This window comes from Ranitomeya variabilis, chromosome 4, assembly GCF_051348905.1.
Source record: "Ranitomeya variabilis isolate aRanVar5 chromosome 4, aRanVar5.hap1, whole genome shotgun sequence".
Classification (NCBI taxonomy): Eukaryota; Metazoa; Chordata; class Amphibia; order Anura; family Dendrobatidae; genus Ranitomeya; species Ranitomeya variabilis.
In genome coordinates, this window is record NC_135235.1 from 529280471 (window position 1) to 529302675 (window position 22205).

The 22205-nt window shown below is 46.2% G+C and overlaps 1 long non-coding RNA gene across 1 annotated transcript in view; it reads right to left on the bottom strand.

Annotated features, from left to right (window-relative positions):
* Positions 1-22205, bottom strand: part of LOC143765550 (uncharacterized) — a 116492-nt gene that overhangs the window by 64957 nt on the left and 29330 nt on the right. The gene's annotated exons all lie outside the window — the stretch shown is intronic.

Consider the following 22205-nt stretch of genomic DNA (forward strand, 5'->3'; position numbering starts at 1 on the left):
GGTGAGTATATAACTAATTTTGATTTTAATTGTTTTTTTAACAGGGATATGGTGCCCACACTGCTATATACTATGTGGGCTTTGTTATATGCTGCGTGGGCTGTGTTATATACTGCGTGGGCTGTGTTATATACTGCATGGGCTGTGTTATATACTACGTCGCTGTGCTATATACTACATGGGCTGTGTTATATACTGCGTGGCTGTGCAATATACTACGTGAGCTGTGTAATATACTGCGTGGGCTGTGTTATATACTGCATGGGCTGTGTTATATACTACGTCGCTGTGCTATATACTACGTGGGCTGTGCTATAGGCTACATGGCTGTGCAATATACTACGTGGGCTGTGTTATATACTGCATGGGCTGTGTTATATACTGCGTGGGCTGTGTTACAGTGGGGCAAAAAAGTATTTAGTCAGTCAGCAATAGTGCAAGTTCCACCACTTAAAAACATGAGAGGCGTCTGTAATTTACATCATAGGTAGACCTCAACTATGGGAGACAAACTGAGAAAAAAAAATCCAGAAAATCACATTTCCTGTTTTTTTATCATTTTATTTGCATATTATGGTGGTAAATAAGTATTTGGTCAGAAACAAACAATCAAGATTTCTGGCTCTCACAGACCTGTAACTTCTTCTTTAAGAGTCTCCTCTTTCCTCCCCTCATTACCTGTAGTAATGGCACCTGTTTAAACTTGTTATCAGTATAAAAAGACACCTGTGCACACCCTCAAACAGTCTGACTCCAAACTCCACTATGGTGAAGACCAAAGAGCTGTCAAAGGACACCAGAAACAAAATTGTAGCCCTGCACCAGGCTGGGAAGACTGAATCTGCAATAGCCAACCAGCTTGGAGTGAAGAAATCAACAGTGGGAGCAATAATTAGAAAATGGAAGACATTCAAGACCACTGATAATCTCTCTCGATCTGGGGCTCCACACAAAATCCCACCCCGTGGGGTCAGAATGATCACAAGAACGGTGAGCAAAAATCCCAGAACCACGCGGGGGGACCTAGTGAATGAACTGCAGAGAGCTGGGACCAATGTAACAAGGCCTACCATAAGTAACACACTACGCCACCATGGACTCAGATCCTGCAGTGCCAGACGTGTCCCACTGCTTAAGCCAGTACATGTCCGGGCCCGTCTGAAGTTTGCTAGAGAGCATTTGGATGATCCAGAGGAGTTTTGGGAGAATGTCCTATGGTCTGATGAAACCAAACTGGAACTGTTTGGTAGAAACACAACTTGTCGTGTTTGGAGGAAAAAGAATACTGAGTTGCATCCATCCAACACCATACCTACTGTAAAGCATGGTGGTGGAAACATCATGCTTTGGGGCTGTTTCTCTGCAAAGGGGCCAGGACGACTGATCCGGGTACATGAAAGAATGAATGGGGCCATGTATCGTGAGATTTTGAGTGCAAACCTCCTTCCATCAGCAAGGGCATTGAAGATGAAACGTGGCTGGGTCTTTCAACATGACAATGATCCAAAGCACACCGCCAGGGCAACGAAGGAGTGGCTTCGTAAGAAGCATTTCAAGGTCCTGGAGTGGCCTAGCAAGTCTCCAGATCTCAACCCTATAGAAAACCTTTGGAGGGAGTTGAAAGTCCGTGTTGCCAAGCGAAAAGCCAAAAACATCACTGCTCTAGAGGAGATCTGCATGGAGGAATGGGCCAACATACCAACAACAGTGTGTGGCAACCTTGTGAAGACTTACAGAAAACGTTTGACCTCTGTCATTGCCAACAAAGGATATATTACAAAGTATTGAGATGAAATTTTGTTTCTGACCAAATACTTATTTTCCACCATAATATGCAAATAAAATGATAAAAAAACAGAAAATGTGATTTTCTGGATTTTTTTTTCTCAGTTTGTCTCCCATAGTTGAGGTCTACCTATGATGTAAATTACAGACGCCTCTCATCTTTTTAAGTGGTGGAACTTGCACTATTGCTGACTGACTAAATACTTTTTTGCCCCACTGTATATACTACGCCGCTGTGCTATATACTACGTGTGGTGTGTTATATACTACGTGGCTGTGCAATATACTATGTGGGCTGTGTTATATACTGCATGGGCTGTGTTATATACTGCATGGGCTGTGTTATATACTGCGTGGGCTGTGTTATATACTACGTCGCTGTGCTATATACTACGTAGGCTGTGCTATATAATATGTAGCTGTGCAATATACTACGTGGCTGTGTTATATACTACGTGGGCTGTGTTATATACTGCATCACTGTGCTATATACTATGTAGGCTGTGCTATATACTACGTCGCTGTGCTATATATTACATGGCTGTGCTATAAACTACGGCCGGCCATGAACAATCAGCGACAGATGCAGTCCGGCTGCGAATTGGCGTGGGATTTGAACCACGCTTCGCTGATTAGTCGCGCCCGGGTGGACGAATCCTGTGTATTCATTGCATTATCCTGAAATCTTCATAAATAAACTACATACATATTCTAGAATACCTAATGCATTAGAATCGAGCAACCATCTAGTATAGATATAAAAGGTAACTTCTGGCTGTCCATATTCACCACTAGAGGGAGCTACAGTTAACTTAATAATGACACACTATGCAGGGATTAGTTTTGAAACCACAGATGATTGCTGGTTAAAGCAAATTGTTACTGAGGACTGGATCTTCCCAGAGGCTGAGGAGCGTCACTGCTACATAATAAAGCCTTTAAAACAGTGTGTCAGTAGAGTTGAGGCTACAACAGTCTATAATGATGATAGGATATACAGCAACAATGCTTGTGATAATGTATATAGTATTTGTAGAATTTCCCTAACATACCCATAAAATATACCTAGTACTCAAAGTACCACTGATATTCCTCCAGCAAAGGGATATGGAGAAATCCAATGCAGACCTCCTCGAGATCTAACCACCACAGTCTATGTAACTAGTGCTGCTATTTGGAGGGGACAATCACAATACCTCAACAGCAGCTCTATGTACAAAGAGGCAATACTCATCAAGACTTCTAGTCCAAATTTACAGCACTTCATATGGATCTACATTTTATGACATCTAGACCTACCCTACTGCATCTCCATTTTGACATTATATAGCAGTATTAAGTTTGTAAAATATGCATACAGTTGTTTTAAAAAGTGTTTGCCCCTTCCTGATTTTCTATTCTTTTGCATGTTTTTCACACTTAATGGATTCAGATTACCAAACAAATTTAAATATTAGATAAAGATAACACAAATAAACACAAAATGCCATTTATAAATTAAGTGAAGGGAAAAAGAAATCCAGACCTACTGTTGTGAATTCCGCTCTTGGGCTCCCTCCGGTGGTTGTAAGTGGCATTTTTGCGAGTTCTGCTCTTGGGCTCCCTCCGGTGGTTTTAAGTGGTACTGCGGCTCCTTGGATTTAGTAGTCAGCAGCTGCTTCCACTGATTGTCTTTCTGGCTCGACTATTTAGCCTGGTTCTATCCTTCAGCCTGTGCCAGTTGTCAATGGTTCCTGGTTGGATTCACATCTCTGCTTGGATTTCCCTGATATTCTGACCAGTTCAGCAAAGATAAGTCCTTGCTTTGTTCTTTTGCAGTCCACTTGTTGTGGACTTAATCTTTCTGCACTTTCTATGTTTTTTCTAGTCCAGCTTGTCAGTATGGATTTATTCAATTAAGCTGAAGCTCTGGGAAGCAGATTTACCCTCCACACCTTTAGTCAGGTGTGGAGATTTTTGTAAACTCTGTGGTGGATTTTTCTAGTTTTTAATACTGACCGCACAGTATTCTTTCCTGTTCTATTTATCTAGTTAGACTGGCCTCCTTTTGCTACATCCTGGTTTCATTCTGCGTATGTCATTTCCCTCTCCACTCACAGTCAATATTTGTGGGGGGCTGTCCTATCCTTTGGGGATTTTCTCTGAGGCAAGATAGCTTTCCTGTTTCTATTTTTAGGGGTAGTTAGTCCTCCGGCTGTGACGAGGTGTCTAGGGAGTGACAGGAACATCCCACGGCTACTTCTAGTGTTGTGTTAAGCTCAGGAACTGCAGTCAGTACAGGTACCACCTCCTCCAGAGCACGTCCCATGTTGCTCCTAAACCACCAGTTCTTATCAGTACAACTGGCCAAAACTGAATTAAATGCATCTCAAAAGAAGGAAAAGGAAGTTCGGAGCCATTTTTTTTTCTGCAGTCTGTTTTGTCTTTTTTTTCCTCTTAATCTCTGGGTGGTTCAGGATTTTGGCGCTGGCATGAATGTTCAGGGTTTATTTTCTCGTGTGGATCAACTTGCTGCAAGAGTACAGAGTATCCAAGATTATGTTGTCCAGACTCCGGCTTTAGAGCCTAGAACAGGGGTCGGGAACCTATGGCTCGCGAGCCAGATATGGCTCTTTTGATGGCCGTATCTGGCTCGCAGACAGCCTGTGGCGTAGGAAGGGGGGGCGGGGGGGGGCGGGCCGCCCCGGGCGGCACAATGCGGGGGGCGGCACAATGCGGGGGGCGGGTCGCCGGCGGCGCAGAATTTACCTGTTCGCATCTCGGCTTCAGAAAAATGGCCGCCGCGATCTCCATCTGCGCATGCGCGGCATCCCGCGGCCATTTTCCTGAAGCCCCAGGCAGCAGAGCGCTCCACCTGCGCACGCGCGGCCTCAGGAAGATGGCCGCCCCCACCGATAACCAGACAGAGCAGGATCGCGGTCAGGTAAAACTTGTTTTCTTTTTTTTTTTATTGAGAGCGGCGATCGGGGGGGGGGGGGCCCAGGGCAGAAAGCTGGACACAGGGGGGCAGAAAGCTGGACACAGGGGGGCACAAAGCTGGACACAGGGGGGCACAAAGCTGGACACTGGGGGGCACAAAGCTGGACACAGGGGGGCAGAAAGCTGGACACAGGGGGGGCAGAAAGCTGGACACAGGGGGGCAGAAAGCTGGACACAGGGGGGCAGAAAGCTGGACACAGGGGGGCAGAAGGGACATTGGGGCAGAACGCTGGACACGAGGGCAGAACGCTGGACACGGGGGCAGAATGCTGGACACGGGGGCAGAACGCTGGACACTGGGGCAGAACGCTGGACACTGGGGCAGAACGCTGGACACTGAGGCAGAAAGCTGGACACTGAGGCAGAAAGCTGGACACTGGGGCAGAACGCTGGACACTGGGGCAGAACGCTGGACATTGGGGCAGAACGCTGGACACGGGGGCAGAACGCTGGACACGGGGGCAGAACGCTGGACACGGGGGCAGAACGCTGGACACGGGGGCAGAACGCTGGACACTGGAGCAGAAAACTGGACACAGGGGCAGAAAGCTGGACACAGGGGCAGAAAGCTGGACACGGGCAGAAAGCTGGACACGGGCAGAAAGCTGGACACGGGGGCAGAACGCTGGACACGGGGGCAGAACGCTGGACACTGGGGCAGAACGCTGGACATTGGGGCAGAACGCTGGACACTGATGCAGAAAGCTGGACATTGGGGCAGAACGCTGGACTTTGGAGCAGAACGCTGGACACAGGAGCAGAAAACTGGACACAGGGGCAGAAAGCTGGACACAGGGGCAGAAAGCTGGACACGGGCAGAAAGCTGGACACAGGGGCAGAAAGCTGGACACAGGGGCAGAATGCTTGACACAGGGGCAGAATGGAGAAACGGGGCATGATTGGAGACACGGGGCAGGATGACAGACATGGCGTCATGACTGGAGACACTGGAGGCAGGATTGGAGACAGATGGGGCAGGATCATGGGGCAGGATGGATACGATGGAGACAGATGGGGCAGGATGGGAAGATCATATGGGGCAGGATGGATACTCATGAGGGCAGGATGGGAGAACATATGGCTGGAGCCAGGAATGAGACACACGGGGGCCAGGATGGCGAATATTATTACCACAGGGGCTAATTAAGGGATATTATTACTGCAGGGATGTATTTATTTTATTTTTTGAGTATACTGTTTTAAATGGCGGGGCGGTCCTATTACTGTGTAGATTGACACTATGTCGCCTTCTTCATGTGGTGTAATGTAGAAGTTGGGAAAATTAAGTAATGTGTTCTGCAAGTGGAACTCGTGATAACTGTGTTATTTCCTGCAGAGACGAGTCCTGGCTGGATGAAGTGATGGCGGTCTGTGCGGGATGAAAGATGAAGGACTTCACTTAGAGACGTCACTGGTGAGTCAGTGTGTTACCTATACACTGTATACTATATACTGAGGTCCTGTGTATGTCAACGGTGATCACTGTATTACCTATACACAGACGCTGCATACTAAGTACAGATCTCCTGTGTATAATGGCACTTAGGGCTTGTTTCCACATGCGAGAAACACGTCCGTGTCTCGCATGTGGGAACCAAGTTCTGGCGTCGGCACTCCAGAGCGGAGTGTGCGGCCGCATAGGAACACATGGAGCTGCACAGCTCCGCTCCAATGTGCCGACGCCAGAACTTACGCTGGGTGTGCCTGCTTGTATGTACCACTTTAAGTAGTAAATGCTTTAGTTCCCTATGGGTCTGAGCCTCTCTTTTTTGTTCATTTTCTGTAAGACCAACACTTTTAAAAGGGCCACTGACAGATACAATTGCTCCAGCGGTCACTTAGTACACAAAGGAGTGTTCCTCTCTGCTGCACTAAGCCACCGCTGGACCTAAACAATAATTCGCTGTAAAATAATAAAATAGATAATTGACATAACTGACAATGCGTTGTGTGACATGTCCAACATTCCAGCTTCTTTCTTCTGCGAATGCCTCAAAGCTGGCATTCTCTCAACATCAGGTGGGAAGAATGCCAGCTTCCAGTCATGCGCAGGAAAAAGAAGAAGCCAGACTGCTGGACTGATGTCATGCATCGCAAGCTCACAATGTAAGTAATGTAATTTATTTAATTTTTTTACTGCTAATTACCATTGTTTCAGTCCAGTTGTGGCTTTATACAGCAGGGAGGAGCATTCCTTGCTGTACTAAGTGAACATTGGAGCGATTGATCTGTCAATGGCCCTTTAAACATATTGTACGGCTCTCGCGGAATTATATTTCAAAATATGTGGCGTTTACGGCTCTCTTAGCCAAAAAGGTTCCTGACCCCTGGCCTAGAATTCCAACCCCTGATTTGTTTTTTGGGGACAGATCCAAGTTTTTGAACTTTAAAAATAACTGCAAATTTTTTTTTGCCTTGAAACCCCGTTCCTCTGGTGATTCCATTCAGCAGGTTAAAATTGTCATCTCTCTGCTGCATGGTGACCCTCAGGACTGGGCATTCTCCCTTGAATCAGGGGATCCGGCATTGCTTAATGTAGACGCATTTTTTCAAGCGCTCGGATTATTGTATGACGAACCTAATTCTGTGGATCATGCTGAAAAGACCTTGTTGGCCCTGTGTCAGGGTCAGGAAGCGGCACAAGTATACTGCCAGAAATTTAGAAAATGGTCTGTGCTCACTAAATGGAATGAGGAGGCTCTGGCAGCAATTTTCAGAAAGGGTCTTTCTGAAGCCCTTAAAGATGTTATGGTGGGGTTCCCCACGCCTGCTGGTTTGAGCGAATCTATGTCTCTAGCCATTCAGATTGATCGGCACCTGCGCGAGCGCAAAGTTGTGCACCATATGGCAGTGTCCTCTGAGCAGAGTTCTGAGCCTATGCAATGTGATAGGATTTTGACTAGAGCAGAACGGCAGGGATTCAGACGCCAGAATAGGCTGTGTTTTTACTGTGGTGATTCTGCTCATGTTATTTCTGATTGCCCTAAGCGTACTAAGAGGGTCGCTAGGTCTGTTACCATCAGTACTGTACAGCCTAAATTTCTCTTATCTGTGACCTTGATTTGCTCATTATCGTCCTTTTCTGTCATGGAATTTGTGGATTCAGGCGCTGCCCTGAACTTGATGGACTTGGAATTCGCCAGGCGCTGTGGTTTTTCCTTGCAGCCTTTGCAGAGCCCTATTCCTTTGAGGGGCATTGATGCTACGCCGTTGGCCAAGGATAAACCTCAGTATTGGACTCAGCTGACCATGTGCATGGCTCCAGCACATCAGGAAGATTGCCGTTTTCTGGTGTTGCATAATTTGCATGATGTTGTTGTACTGGGTTTTCCATGGTTACAGGGACATAATCCTGTGCTGGATTGGAAATCTATGTCTGTGACTAGTTGGGGTTGTCAAGGGGTACATAGTGACGTTCCTTTGATGTCAATTTCCTCTTCCCCCTCTTCTGAAGTTCCTGAGTTTTTGTCGGATTTCCAGGATGTATTTGATGAGCCCAAGTTCAGTTCCCTTCCTCCACATAGGGACTGTGATTGTGCTATTAACTTGATTCCTGGTTGTAAGTTCCCTAAGGACCGACTTTTCAATCTGTCTGTGCCAGAGCATGCCGCTATGCGGAGTTATGTTAAGGAGTCTTTAGAGAAGGGGCATATTCGGCCGTCTTCGTCACCATTGGGAGCAGGATTCTTTTTTGTTGCCAAGAAGGATGGCTCCTTGAGACCCTGTATTGATTATCGCCTTCTTAATAAGATCACGGTCAAATTCCAATACCCTTTACCTTTGCTTTCTGATTTGTTTGCTCGGATCAAGGGGGCTAGTTGGTTTACTAAGATTGACCTTCGAGGGGCATATAATCTTGTTCGTATTAAACAGGGTGACGAATGGAAAACTGCATTTAATACGCCCGAAGGCCATTTTGAATACCTTGTGATGCCTTTCGGGCTCTCTAATGCTCCTTCTGTATTTCAGTCCTTCATGCATGATATTTTCCGCAATTATCTTGATAAATTCATGATTGTGTATTTCGATGATATTTTGATTTTTTCCGATGATTGGGAGTCTCATGTGAAGCAGGTCAGGATGGTATTCTAGATCCTTCGTGATAATGCTTTATTTGTGAAGGGGTCTAAGTGCCTATTTGGAGTTCAGAAGGTCTCTTTTTTGGGTTTTATTTTTTCTCCCTCGTCTATAGAAATGGATCCTGTTAAGGTCCAAGCCATTCATGACTGGATTCAACCCACATCTGTGAAGAGTCTTCAGAAATTTTTGGGCTTTGCTAATTTTTATCGCGGTTTCATTGCCAACTTTTCCAGTGTGGTTAAGCCCCTGACCGATTTGACGAAGAAAGGCGCTGATGTGACAAATTGGTCCTCTGCGGCTGTTGAGGCCTTTCAGGAGCTTAAACGCCGATTTACTTCTGCCCCTGTGTTGCGTCAGCTGGATGTTTCTCTTCCTTTTCAGGTTGAGGTTGACGCTTCTGAGATTGGGGCAGGGGCCGTTTTGTCTCAGAGGAGTTCTGATGGTTCTTTGATGAAACCGTGTGCCTTTTTTTCCAGAAAGTTTTCGCCTGCGGAGCGCAATTATGATGTCGGCAATCGGGAGTTGTTGGCCATGAAGTGGGCATTTGAGGAGTGGCGACATTGGCTTGAGGGAGCCAAGCACCGCGTTGTGGTCTTGACCGATCATAAGAATCTGATTTACCTCGAGTCGGCCAAGCGGCTGAACCCTAGACAGGCTCGATGGTCCCTGTTTTTCTCCCGTTTTGATTTTGTGGTCTCGTATCTTCCGGGATCTAAGAATGTTAAGGCTGATGCCCTCTCTAGGAGTTTTTTGCCTGATTCTCCTGGAGTCCTTGAGCCGGTTGGCATTCTTAAGGAAGGGGTGATTCTTTCTGCCATCTCCCCTGATTTACGGCGGGTGCTTCAGGAATTTCAGGCTGATAAACCTGACCGCTGTCCTGTGGGGAAGCTGTTTGTTCCTGATAGATGGACAAGTAAGGTAATTTCTGAGGTTCATTGTTCGGTGTTGGCTGGTCATCCTGGGATTTTTGGTACAAGAGATTTGGTTGCTAGGTCCTTTTGGTGGCCTTCCTTGTCGCGGGATGTGCGTTCTTTTGTGCAGTCCTGTGGGACTTGTGCCCGGGCCAAGCCTTGCTGTTCCCGCGCTAGTGGGTTGCTTTTGCCTTTGCCGGTCCCTGAGAGGCCCTGGACGCATATTTCCATGGATTTTATTTTGGATCTTCCTGTTTCCCAGAAGATGTCTGTTATCTGGGTGGTTTGTGACCGGTTCTCTAAAATGGTCCATTTGGTACCTTTGCCTAAATTGCCTTCCTCCTCTGACTTGGTTCCATTGTTTTTTCAGCACGTGGTTCGTTTGCATGGCATTCCGGAGAATATTGTGTCTGACAGAGGTTCCCAGTTTGTTTCTAGGTTTTGGCGGGCCTTTTGTGCTAGGATGGGCATTGATTTGTCTTTTTCTTTGGCATTTCATCCTCAGACAAATGGCCAAACTGAGCGAACTAATCAGACCTTGGAAACCTATTTGAGATGCTTTGTGTCTGCTGACCAGGATGATTGGGTGGCTTTCTTGCCGTTGGCCGAGTTTGCCCTTAATAATCGGGCTAGTTCGGCTACTTTGGTTTCGCCTTTCTTTTGTAATTTTGGTTTTCATCCTCGTTTTTCTTCGGGGCAAGTTGAGCCGTCTGATTGTCCAGGTGTGGATTCTGTAATGGACAGGTTACAGCAGATTTGGACTCATGTGGTAGACAATTTGACGTTGTCTCAGGAAAAGGCTCAACGTTTTGCTAACAGCCGTCGGTGTGTTGGTCCCCGGCTTCGGGTGGGGGATTTAGTCTGGTTATCTTCTCGTCATGTTCCTTCAGTGTACCTCTCGTCAAGGTTTCTTCCCCTAAGTTCAAGCCTCGGTTTATTGGTCCTTATAAGATTTCTGAGAATATCAATCCGGTATCTTTTCGTTTGGCCCTTCCAGCCTCTTTTGCCATCCATAATGTTTTCCATAGATCTTTGTTGCGGAGATATGTGGTGCCCGTTGTTCCCTCTGTTGACCCTCCTGCCCCGGTTTGGTTGATGGGGAGTTGGAATATGTGGTGGAGAAAATTTTGGATTCTCGTTTTTCGAGGCGGAGGCTTCAGTATCTTGTCAAGTGGAAGGGTTATGGCCAGGAGGATAATTCTTGGGTTGTTGCCTCCGATGTCCATGCCGCTGATTTGGTTTGTGCTTTTTACTTAGCTCGTCCTGATCGGCCTGGGGGCTCTGGTGAGGGTTCGGTGACCCCTCCTCAAGGGGGGGGTACTGTTGTGAATTCCGCTCTTGGGCTCCCTCCGGTGGTTGTAAGTGGCATTTTTGCGAGTTCTGCTCTTGGGCTCCCTCCGGTGGTTTTCAGCCTGTGCCAGTTGTCAATGGTTCCTGGTTGGATTCACATCTCTGCTTGGATTTCCCTGATATTCTGACCAGTTCAGCAAAGATAAGTCCTTGCTTTGTTCTTTTGCAGTCCACTTGTTGTGGACTTAATCTTTCTGCACTTTCTATGTTTTTTCTAGTCCAGCTTGTCAGTATGGATTTATTCAGTTAAGCTGAAGCTCTGGGAATAACATAACAAAATCCCATCATGGATATACTTCGGCTCATATGTTCGTTCATCTCACATAGATGAACCCTGAACTTTTGGCCACATAATCATATTAGGACACTCCATACTCAGATTATTAACCATATACAAAAACGGAGTTCAAGTCCAATTTACTGTATAAAAATGTATTAAATTTTATTAATCAACAATACTCATAAAAATTTAAATCACATATCACATAATTACTTTTACATGTTCAGCATGGGAAAACAGCAATGGTACCAGACCTGTATGATAGCCTACTCACTGCCATTCATTATAATAAAGTGCTTAGTGCCATAATACCTTCCAATGGGAAGGGGAAACAAGAACCTCAAGGCCCAGACTATTAATAACTATTTCACATCATATATGTTATAGTGCCAGTCTTAACGCTCCTCCTTACCCATATAGCAGACAGCAGGCGATCACACAGTGCAGCCCCAGTGGGGCTGCACTGTGTGATCGCCTGCTGTCTGCTATATGGGTAAGGAGGAGCGTTAAGACTGGCACTATAACATATATGATGTGAAATAGTTATTAATAGTCTGGGCCTTGAGGTTCTTGTTTCCCCTTCCCATTGGAAGGTATTATGGCACTAAGCACTTTATTATAATGAATGGCAGTGAGTAGGCTATCATACAGGTCTGGTACCATTGCTGTTTTCCCATGCTGAACATGTAAAAGTAATTATGTGATATGTGATTTAAATTTTTATGAGTATTGTTGATTAATAAAATTTAATACATTTTTATACAGTAAATTGGACTTGAACTCCGTTTTTGTATATGGTTATGAAGCTCTGGGAAGCAGATTTACCCTCCACACCTTTAGTCAGGTGTGGAGATTTTTGTAAACTCTGTGGTGGATTTTTCTAGTTTTTAATACTGACCGCACAGTATTCTTTCCTGTTCTATTTATCTAGTTAGACTGGCCTCCTTTTGCTACATCCTGGTTTCATTCTGCATATGTCATTTCCCTCTCCACTCACAGTCAATATTTGTGGGGGGCTGTCCTATCCTTTGGGGATTTTCTCTGAGGCAAGATAGCTTTCCTGTTTCTATTTTTAGGGGTAGTTAGTCCTCCGGCTGTGACGAGGTGTCTAGGGAGTGACAGGAACATCCCACAGCTACTTCTAGTGTTGTGTTAAGCTCAGGAACTGCAGTCAGTACAGGTACCACCTCCTCCAGAGCACGTCCCATGTTGCTCCTAAACCACCAGTTCATATCACCTACAGGGCCCGGTGTGAAAAAGTGTTTACCACATCCCCCCTTAAAACATAAATTAACTGTGGTTTATCACATCTTTCGGAAGCTGAGTTCAAGTTCCCTAGCAACACCCAGGCCTGATTACTGCCACACCTGTTCTCAATCAAGAAATCACTTAAATAGGACCTACCTGACAAGGTGACGTAGACCAAAAGCTCCTCGAAAGCTAGACATCATGTCGCAATCCAAAGAAATTCTGGAACAAATGAGAAAAAACTAATTTAGAGCTATCAGTCTGTAAAAGGTTATAAAGCCATTTCTAAAGCTTTGTGACTCTAGAAAACCACAGATAGAGCCATTATACACAAATGGCAAAAACATGGAACAGTGGTGAGCCTTCCCAGGTCGACCGAAATTACCTCAAGAGTGCAGCGACAACTCATCTAAGAGGTCTTAAAAGATCCCACAATAATATCCAAAAAACTGCAAGGCTCACTTGCCTCAGTTAAGTAAATATAGAAAAACTAACTGAACAGCAATCTAGTCTGAACTGGTGCATAACCAAAAAAAGACTTATATAGTAAATAGATCAATGGCTGCACTCAATTTTACTGTACTAAAGCAAGGAAATGTGCGATACATGAAATGTGAATAGCATAATGGCTTGTGAAATCTATGAAAAAAACACATGAGATGCTTAGCACAAGATTTGGCCAAAAATTGTGAGCCCATCCACCAAACGTCAAGGTAATCTCAGATCGGATGGGTACCTGACCTCTCTGCCTAGTGTGAACACTTACCTATGGCTAATAACATGGTAAAGCCTGCATTTATAGGAAGGTCGGAACCAACTGTGTTTGGATGTAATTAAAATCACAGCATGGTGAAGGGCGGGGCGTTCAAGTCAGAAAAAATAGTACATAGTAAATATAGAAAAACTGACTGAACAGCAATCTAAAAACACATGAGAAGCCATAGGTAAGTGGTCACACTAGGCAGAGAGGTCAGGTACCCATCCGATCTGAGATTACCTTGACGTTTGGTGGATGGGCTCACAATTTTTGGCCAAATCTTGTGCTAAGCATCTCATGTGTTTTTTCATAGATTTCACAAGCCATTATGCTATTCACATTTCATGTATCGCACATTTCCTTGCTTTAGTACAGTAAAATTGAGTGCAGCCATTGATCTATTTACTATATAAGTCTTTTTTTGGTTATGCACCAGTTCAGACTAGATTGCTGTTCATTCAGCTTTTCTATATTTACTATGTACTATTTTTTCTGACTTGAACGCCCCGCCCTTCACCATGCTGTGATTTTAATTACATCCAAACACAGTTGGTTCTGACCTTCCTATAAATGCAGGCTTTACCATGTTATTAGCCATAGGTAAGTGTTCACACTAGGCAGAGAGGTCAGGTACCCATCCGATCTGAGACTACCTTGACGTTTGGTGGATGGGCTCACAATTTTTGGCCAAATCTTGTGCTAAGCATCTCATGTGTTTTTTTCATAGATTTCACAAGCCATTATGCTATTCACATTTCATGTATCACACATTTCCTTGCTTTGCCTCAGTTAAGGTCAGTGTTCATCACTCCATCATAAGAAAGAGATTGGGCAAAAATGTCCTGCATGGCATTGTTCCAAGATGAAAACCACTGCTGAGCAATAAGAACATAGAGGCTAATCTCAGTTTTGCCAGCAATCATCTTGATGATCCCCAAAACTTTTGGGAGAATACTCTGTGGATTGACGAAACGAGAAAAAAGTTTAACTTTTTGAAAGCTGTATGTCCCATTACATCTGGCATAGAAGTAACACAGGATTTCAGAAAAGGAACATCATACCAACAGTAAGATATGGTGGTAGTAGTGTGATGGTCTGGGGCTGTTTTGCTGCTTCAGGACCTGGAAAATTTGCTGTGGTAAATGGAACTATAAATTCTGCTGTCTACCAAAAAATCCTGAAGGACAATGTCTGTCCATCTGTTTGTGACCTCAAGCTGAAACGCTCTTGGGTTATGCAGTAGAACAATTATCCAAAACACACCAGCAAGTCCACCTCTGAATGGCTTAAGAAAAACAAAATTAAAACTTTGGAGTGGCCTAGTCAAAGTACTGATCTTACTCCGACTGAGATGCTGTGGCATGACTTTAAAAAAGGCTGTTCATGCTCGGAACCCTCCAAAGTGGCTGAATTACAACAGTTCTGCAAAGATGAAGGGCCAAAAGTCCTCCAGAGTGTTGTAAAAGACTAATTGACAGTTATTGCAAACACTTGATTGCAGTTGTTGCTGCTAAGGGTGGCCCAACCAGTTATTAGGTTTAGGGGGCACACAGGGCAGTTTTTCATACAGGGCCCTGTAGGTTTGGATTTTTTATAATAAAGACCTTAATTTAAAAACTGTCTTTTGTGTTTACTTGTGTTATAAATAAGTTAATAGCTGGGTGTTGCCATTTCCCTAGTCAAATGGTGTGTCCTTGCACAGTCAGCATTCATTGGGTAATGTTAGGCCCAATTTAGATGTCCATGTATCACAGTCCGAATTGCATGGCTGGTCTCGAGTTTCTGGATCCAAATTTTACATTCTCATATATGCCCTTGATGCCCATGAGGCTGTCAAGTTTGGATCAGGAACCCCCTAGCATGTCCATACTTTGTGGTCCATACTGGGACCAAATTTCATGGATATCTCAATTCTGCCTTAGGCCTTAATTCAGACACCCATTTTTTGCGTACGAGTGCTATCCGTGGTTTTCATCAATAGCACTCCTACCTGTGATAATCAATGGCGTCATCCACATGTCCATGATTTCTCACGGACCAAGCAGTCCACAGAATTGTGGAGACATGTCCGATTTTGGTCAGAGGTCTGGATCAAAATCGGCAGTGCAAGTCTATGGGTCTGTGAAAAAAAATCAGACCACACATGGATGACATCAGAGAAAGGTTTGATTTTCATAGACTGTCAAAAAGAAGAAAGGGTGGAGAAAATTATTATGTTCTTCGCGTATGAGAAAAACTGAGGACACTCAGACCACACTCTGATCAAACTCAGATCAGAGTCCGATCAATATAATAGGTCTATTTTTCTCATACAAGAAAAACTGACGTCTGAATTCTACCCTACTGTGTGCATGGACACACCCTCAAATGGTACTGCCCAGTTGTCAATCTATTCATCCATTGCTAGGAGGAATAACAGAGGAACGGCACCAAGGACGAGCTATAAGAAGAGATGTTTCAACAGTGCTATTGTCATGCAGCGCTCGCCCCCGGCTTCTGCAGCTCGCCGGGTGCGCGCGCACGGCGCATTCAGCTCTGCGCGTGCGCACATCTGATTCCTCTGTTGGCACTCCTTCCTGTCCTCTCCGTCATCCTGGAGGACTGTAACCCGGAAGTAGCTCTCATGCTGGTATATAAGCTGCTTCCTGCTGCTCCTCTGTGCCTGATGATCATTTGTGTTTACAAGTGCTTCTGGTCACCTGTGGTCTCTGTGCATTCCTAGCTTTCTGACCTTGGGACTCCTCCTTCCTCTGCAGTACCTGCCTGATTTTCCTGTGTTCCTGCTTTGTTCCTTCAGTTCCTGTTTCTGTGCGGTACCTGCCCGGCTCCTTTACCATTTCCTTGCTCCCGTCAGCCTCTGTGTCTCCATATTGTCTCGTCAGCCTCCGTGTCTCTGTAGTATTCCCATCTTCTCCCTCGTCTCAGTAGTTCCTTGCCATTCCCTCTGTTTCCTCCGCTGTTTCCTTCGGTCCCTGTGTTCCTGCAGTGTACCCTTCTTATCTCAGTCGACCCTCCAGCTTCCGTGGCGATAGTCCCTCACGGGCCTGCCCCTAACGCTCCCTGTATAGGGGGCGGTCCACCTGGTCAGCTCGTCCGAGAGGGGTTCGTCGTCACGGTCCAGTGGGTCCACTCTCCGTTGTCCCTGTTTGAATCCACTCTCTCAAATGGGACTGCACTCGGATGACATCTGAGTGCAGCCTGATTCTTACAGCATCACAGTATCATCAGGCCATGGACCCCGCTGGAGCTTCCGCTACTCAAAAAGACTTACTCTTTTTGCGTGAAAACCAAACTAGGATCATGTCGTTTTTAAAAAATATGGAGTCTCGCCTAGCGGCTTTACAGCCTTCTGATCCTGGTATTGCTCCGCAGTTGGTTGCCCTTCAGCTGGAGCTAGGTCTACAATGGGACACTCAGTCCCATATTTCGAATTTTTTGGCCTCTATTAATGATCGGCTTCTCGCCCTCCAGAATGTGGCCTCTGTCTCCACTCCTGTCTCAGCGCCACAACCCTCGCCCCGACTTGCTAGACCTCCTCGGTATGGTGGGGATCCTAAAGCATGCCGCGACTTTCTTATTCAATGCCAGTTGCATTTTGAATTGTCTCCGCTACTTTATCCCACCGATCGAGCTAAGGTTGTTTTTATAGTATCCCATTTGGAGGGTGAGGCTTTGGCGTGGGTTAATCCCCTCTGGGAGCGTAATGATCCTTTGGTCTCCCAACTCAATCCGTTCCTGGATACCTTCCGCAAGGTTTTTGATGAACCTGGACGTCTGGTCTCTACCACAGAGTCCCTCTTTAACCTTAGCCAGGCCACTCTCTCTGTAGCCCAGTACGCCATCCGTTTCCGGACTCTGTCTTCAGACCTTGGGTGGAATAATGAGGCTTTGGTTGGAGCGTTTTGGCGTGGTTTGTCTTCACGGATTAAGGATGAGCTGGCAGGACGGGACACTCCCACCTCTTTGGATGATCTTATCTCCTTGGCCATACGCATTGATCTGCGCTTTCAGGAGCGCACTCGCGAGCTTGCCAGAGAAAAGAGACCTCTTCGCCAGACCACTATTGCTCGAGGGACTTCTTTTTCTCAAACAGCCCCAGTGGTTTCTTCATCTTCTCCTGAACCCATGCAGGTCGATCGCTTTGAGTCTTCCGAGCAGCGCCGCAAGGAGAGACTCGCACAAGGTCTCTGTTTTTACTGCGGTAGTGCCTCTCATCTCTTACACGCCTGTCCTCAGAGGTCGGGAAACGCCTCCGCCTAGGACAGGTAAGAGAGGCCTTCCTAGGTGGTTATGACTCCTCTCCACCTCTGGTTTTGTCTGTTATTCTACATTTAGGTTCCCGTCACTTTTCTCTGGAGGCTTATGTTGATTCAGGAGCGGCTGGGAACTTTGTTCAGCTTGAGGTTGTAAACAGGCTTGGGATACCTGTTAGACCCTTGGAGACTCCTAGACAAATAGCTTCCGTCGATGGTCAGCCTTTGCGGGAGACCGTCAACTTAGTTACGGAGGAAGTTGAACTTCAGATTGGAGCTCTTCATCGTGAGAAACTGGCCTTTTATGTTTTACCTTCATTGTCTCATTCTTTCCTTTTGGGTCTTCCTTGGCTGAGAGATCACGAACCCACTCTGGACTGGCGCACTGGAGATGTTCTACGGTGGGGACAGTCTTGTCTGAACAGGTGCCTGCTTCCTGTCAAGCCTGCATCCTCCTTTCGGTCTGCTTCGGAATCCACGGGAATTCCTCCAGCCTATTGCGCCTTCTCGGATGTCTTTAACAAGAAGGAGGCGGAGATCTTGCCGCCGCACCGCTCTTATGACTGCCCGATAGACCTTGTTCCTGGTTCTACTCCACCTCGAGGACGTATTTACCCATTGTCTCCTACCGAAACTCAAGCCATGTCCGAATATATCCAAGAGAATCTGGCCAGAGGCTTCATTCGAAAGTCCTCCTCACCTGCAGGAGCTGGGTTCTTCTTCGTCAAGAAGAAGGACGGTTCTCTTCGCCCATGTATAGACTATCGGGGTCTCAACACTATCACGATCAAGAACAAGTACCCACTTCCTCTCATACCTGAACTCTTTGATCGTCTACGTGGAGCACGAATCTTTACCAAATTGGATCTCAGAGGAGCTTATAATTTGGTCCGTATCCGTTCCAGTGACGAGTGGAAGACTGCGTTTAATACCAGAGATGGTCATTATGAATATTTGGTTATGCCATTCGGTTTATGCAACGCACCCGCAGTCTTCCAGGAGTTTGTAAATGATGTTTTTCGGGATCTACTTTACACCTGTGTTGTAGTGTACTTGGACGATATCCTTGTGTTCTCTCCAGATCTGTCTACTCACAGAAGAGATGTACGGCAAGTACTTCAGCGTTTGAGAGAGAATCGGCTGTACGCAAAACTGGAAAAATGTGTCTTCGAACAGTCATCTCTTCCCTTCTTGGGTTTCATCATTTCCGACGCTGGTTTGTGTATGGATCCAGGAAAAGTTTCTGCCGTGCTCAACTGGCCACGTCCTCTTGGAGTGAAAGCAATTCAGCGATTTCTTGGATTTGCTAACTACTATCGGCAGTTTACCCCTCACTTTTCCTCCCTTTCTGCTCCAATCTCCTCCATGATTCGGAAGGGTGCCAATCCTCATCTATGGTCGTCTGAGGCCGAAGAGGCTTTCCGGTCCATCAAGCAGGCCTTCGCCTCCGCTCCTATTCTTCATCGTCCTGTGGCCAATAAACCCTTCATCCTTGAAGTAGATGCTTCTGCAATTGGAGCTGGAGCTGTGCTCTCGCAGAAATCCTCTTCTGGTCGTCTTGTGCCCTGTGGTTTTTTCTCTAAGATCTTCTCCTCCTCTGAAAAGAATTATTCTATCGGTGATAAAGAACTTTTGGCAATCAGGTTGGCATTGGAGGAGTGGCGGTACCTCTTGGAGGGGGCTTTACATCGTTTTGTAATTTACACAGATCACAAGAATCTGGCATATATCCGCTCTGCGCAAAGACTAAATCCTCGGCAGGCCAGGTGGGCCTTGTTTTTCGCCAGGTTTGACTTTGAACTTCGTTTCCTGCCAGGAGATAAAAACTCCAGAGCCGATGCTCTGTCTAGGTCATTCCAGGCGGTGGATATGGAGGAAGAACCTGCGCACATCATCGATCCTGCAAGAGTCATCACAGTTGCTCCTCTCTCTCTTTCCTCGTTGCCTCCGGGTAAGACCTTAGTTGCTGAAGAGAACAGAGAACGCGTCTTACTTTGGGGTCATGCCTCCAAATTAGCTGGACATGTTGGTCTCAAAAAAACCCTCCGTCTGATCTCTCGCTATTACTGGTGGCCTACGTTGTCCAAGGACGTCCAAAGTTTTGTCGCCTCTTGTCCCTCCTGTGCCAAGAATAAAATTCCCAGGCAACTACCTTCCGGGCTTTTGCATCCTTTACCGGTACCCTCCACTCCGTGGCAACATTTATCGATGGACTTCATCACTGACCTGCCTTCTTCATCTGGTTGTACCGTCATCTTCGTGGTCATGGATCGTTTCTCCAAGATGGCTCATTTCATTGCACTACCTGGTTTGCCTTCTGCTCCCGAATTGGCAAAGATTTTTGTTCACCATATTTTTCGTCTTCATGGTCTTCCTTTACATATTGTTTCTGACCGAGGTGTTCAATTCACCGCCCGCTTCTGGAAATCCCTCTGCAAATCTATGAACATTTCGCTTGACTTTTCTTCAGCCTACCATCCGCAGTCCAATGGCCAGGTGGAACGTACTAATCAGACCTTGGTAACTTATCTCCGTCATTTTTCCAATTCCCATCAGAATGATTGGTCTGACTTGCTGCCATGGGCTGAGTTTTCTTACAATAACCATTCCAGCGAAGCTACTAACAAATCTCCATTTTTTATCGTCTACGGTCAACATCCTGGTCTTCCTCTTCCGGTTCCTCCTGTCTCTACTGTACCAGCGGCTGATCTTCTGTCTAGAGAGTTCTCCAGGGTCTGGCAGGAGACCAAGTCTGCCCTTGAGTTGGCTCAAGTCAGGATGAAGAGACATGCGGACAAAAGACGCCTCGATTCTCCTATATTCCATCCTGGGGACAAGGTTTGGGTTTCTTCTAAATTTATCCGTCTCAAAATTCCTTCACATAAGCTGGGTCCTCGCTATATCGGTCCATTCGAAGTTTTGTCTCGTATTAATGACGTTTCTTACAAACTTAAGTTGCCTGCCTCTCTGCGTATTTCTAATTCTTTTCATGTGTCTCTCCTTAAACCCGTAGTTTTTAATCAGTTTCATTCTTCTAACCTTTGTTCTCCTTCGCCTGTTTCCGAGGATGATGTCTTTGAAGTTAGGGACATTTTAGCCATGAAAAAACTTAGAGGGAGAACTTTGTTTTTGGTTGACTGGAAAGGTTTTGGTCCTGAGGAGAGGTCCTGGGAGCCTCGTGAGAACATTCAGGCCCCTCGCATTTTGTCCCGGTTTCTTTCAAGTCTTAAAAAGGAGGGGCGTAAAGACGGGGGTACTGTCATGCAGCGCTCGCCCCCGGCTTCTGCAGCTCGCCGGGTGCGCGCGCACGGCGCATTCAGCTCTGCGCGTGCGCACATCTGATTCCTCTGTTGGCACTCCTTCCTGTCCTCTCCGTCATCCTGGAGGACTGTAACCCGGAAGTAGCTCTCATGCTGGTATATAAGCTGCTTCCTGCTGCTCCTCTGTGCCTGATGATCATTTGTGTTTACAAGTGCTTCTGGTCACCTGTGGTCTCTGTGCATTCCTAGCTTTCTGACCTTGGGACTCCTCCTTCCTCTGCAGTACCTGCCTGATTTTCCTGTGTTCCTGCTTTGTTCCTTCAGTTCCTGTTTCTGTGCGGTACCTGCCCGGCTCCTTTACCATTTCCTTGCTCCCGTCAGCCTCTGTGTCTCCATATTGTCTCGTCAGCCTCCGTGTCTCTGTAGTATTCCCATCTTCTCCCTCGTCTCAGTAGTTCCTTGCCATTCCCTCTGTTTCCTCCGCTGTTTCCTTCGGTCCCTGTGTTCCTGCAGTGTACCCTTCTTATCTCAGTCGACCCTCCAGCTTCCGTGGCGATAGTCCCTCACGGGCCTGCCCCTAACGCTCCCTGTATAGGGGGCGGTCCACCTGGTCAGCTCGTCCGAGAGGGGTTCGTCGTCACGGTCCAGTGGGTCCACTCTCCATTGTCCCTGTTTGAATCCACTCTCTCAAATGGGACTGCACTCGGATGACATCTGAGTGCAGCCTGATTCTTACAGCATCACAGCTATCTCGTGAAGAATGCAAGTATTTCCAAAAGTGTGAAATGTCCTAGGGGTTGTCAAAGACTAGAGATTATGCCTAATTTCTAACACATTCCACCTCTTCTTGGGTACGTTATTACAGCTTAGTCCCGTTCAGTACAATGAAGCTGACCTGCAATACCAGACTAATCCAAAGGCCATGTGGAGCGCTATTTTTACAAGAAAGGAATCACATATATTGGGATCTCGGAGGCATCGTTCTTGGATCTCGGACAATCTTCTTTAGATTTTCAGAAGGAATCAAGATATATAAAGATTTGGGTAACACCACCTTGTTCCAACCTAAAAATGTTTCTTGTAGACATATCTATATTTTTCTAGACTGTTCAAAATTGCTGTACGTTGGGGGCTAGGTTTTCTTGGCTGTTCAGGTGAACAGCATGGGACTAGATGCCATGACATCACTGTTTCCTGTGAGTGTCATCTAATCCTCTCATATCCATAAATTCATAAGTAGCAGTTCCTCTACAGCTGGAAATCCACAGGCTGTCCTTAGGTGAGTGTCCGGCTAGGCTTTGA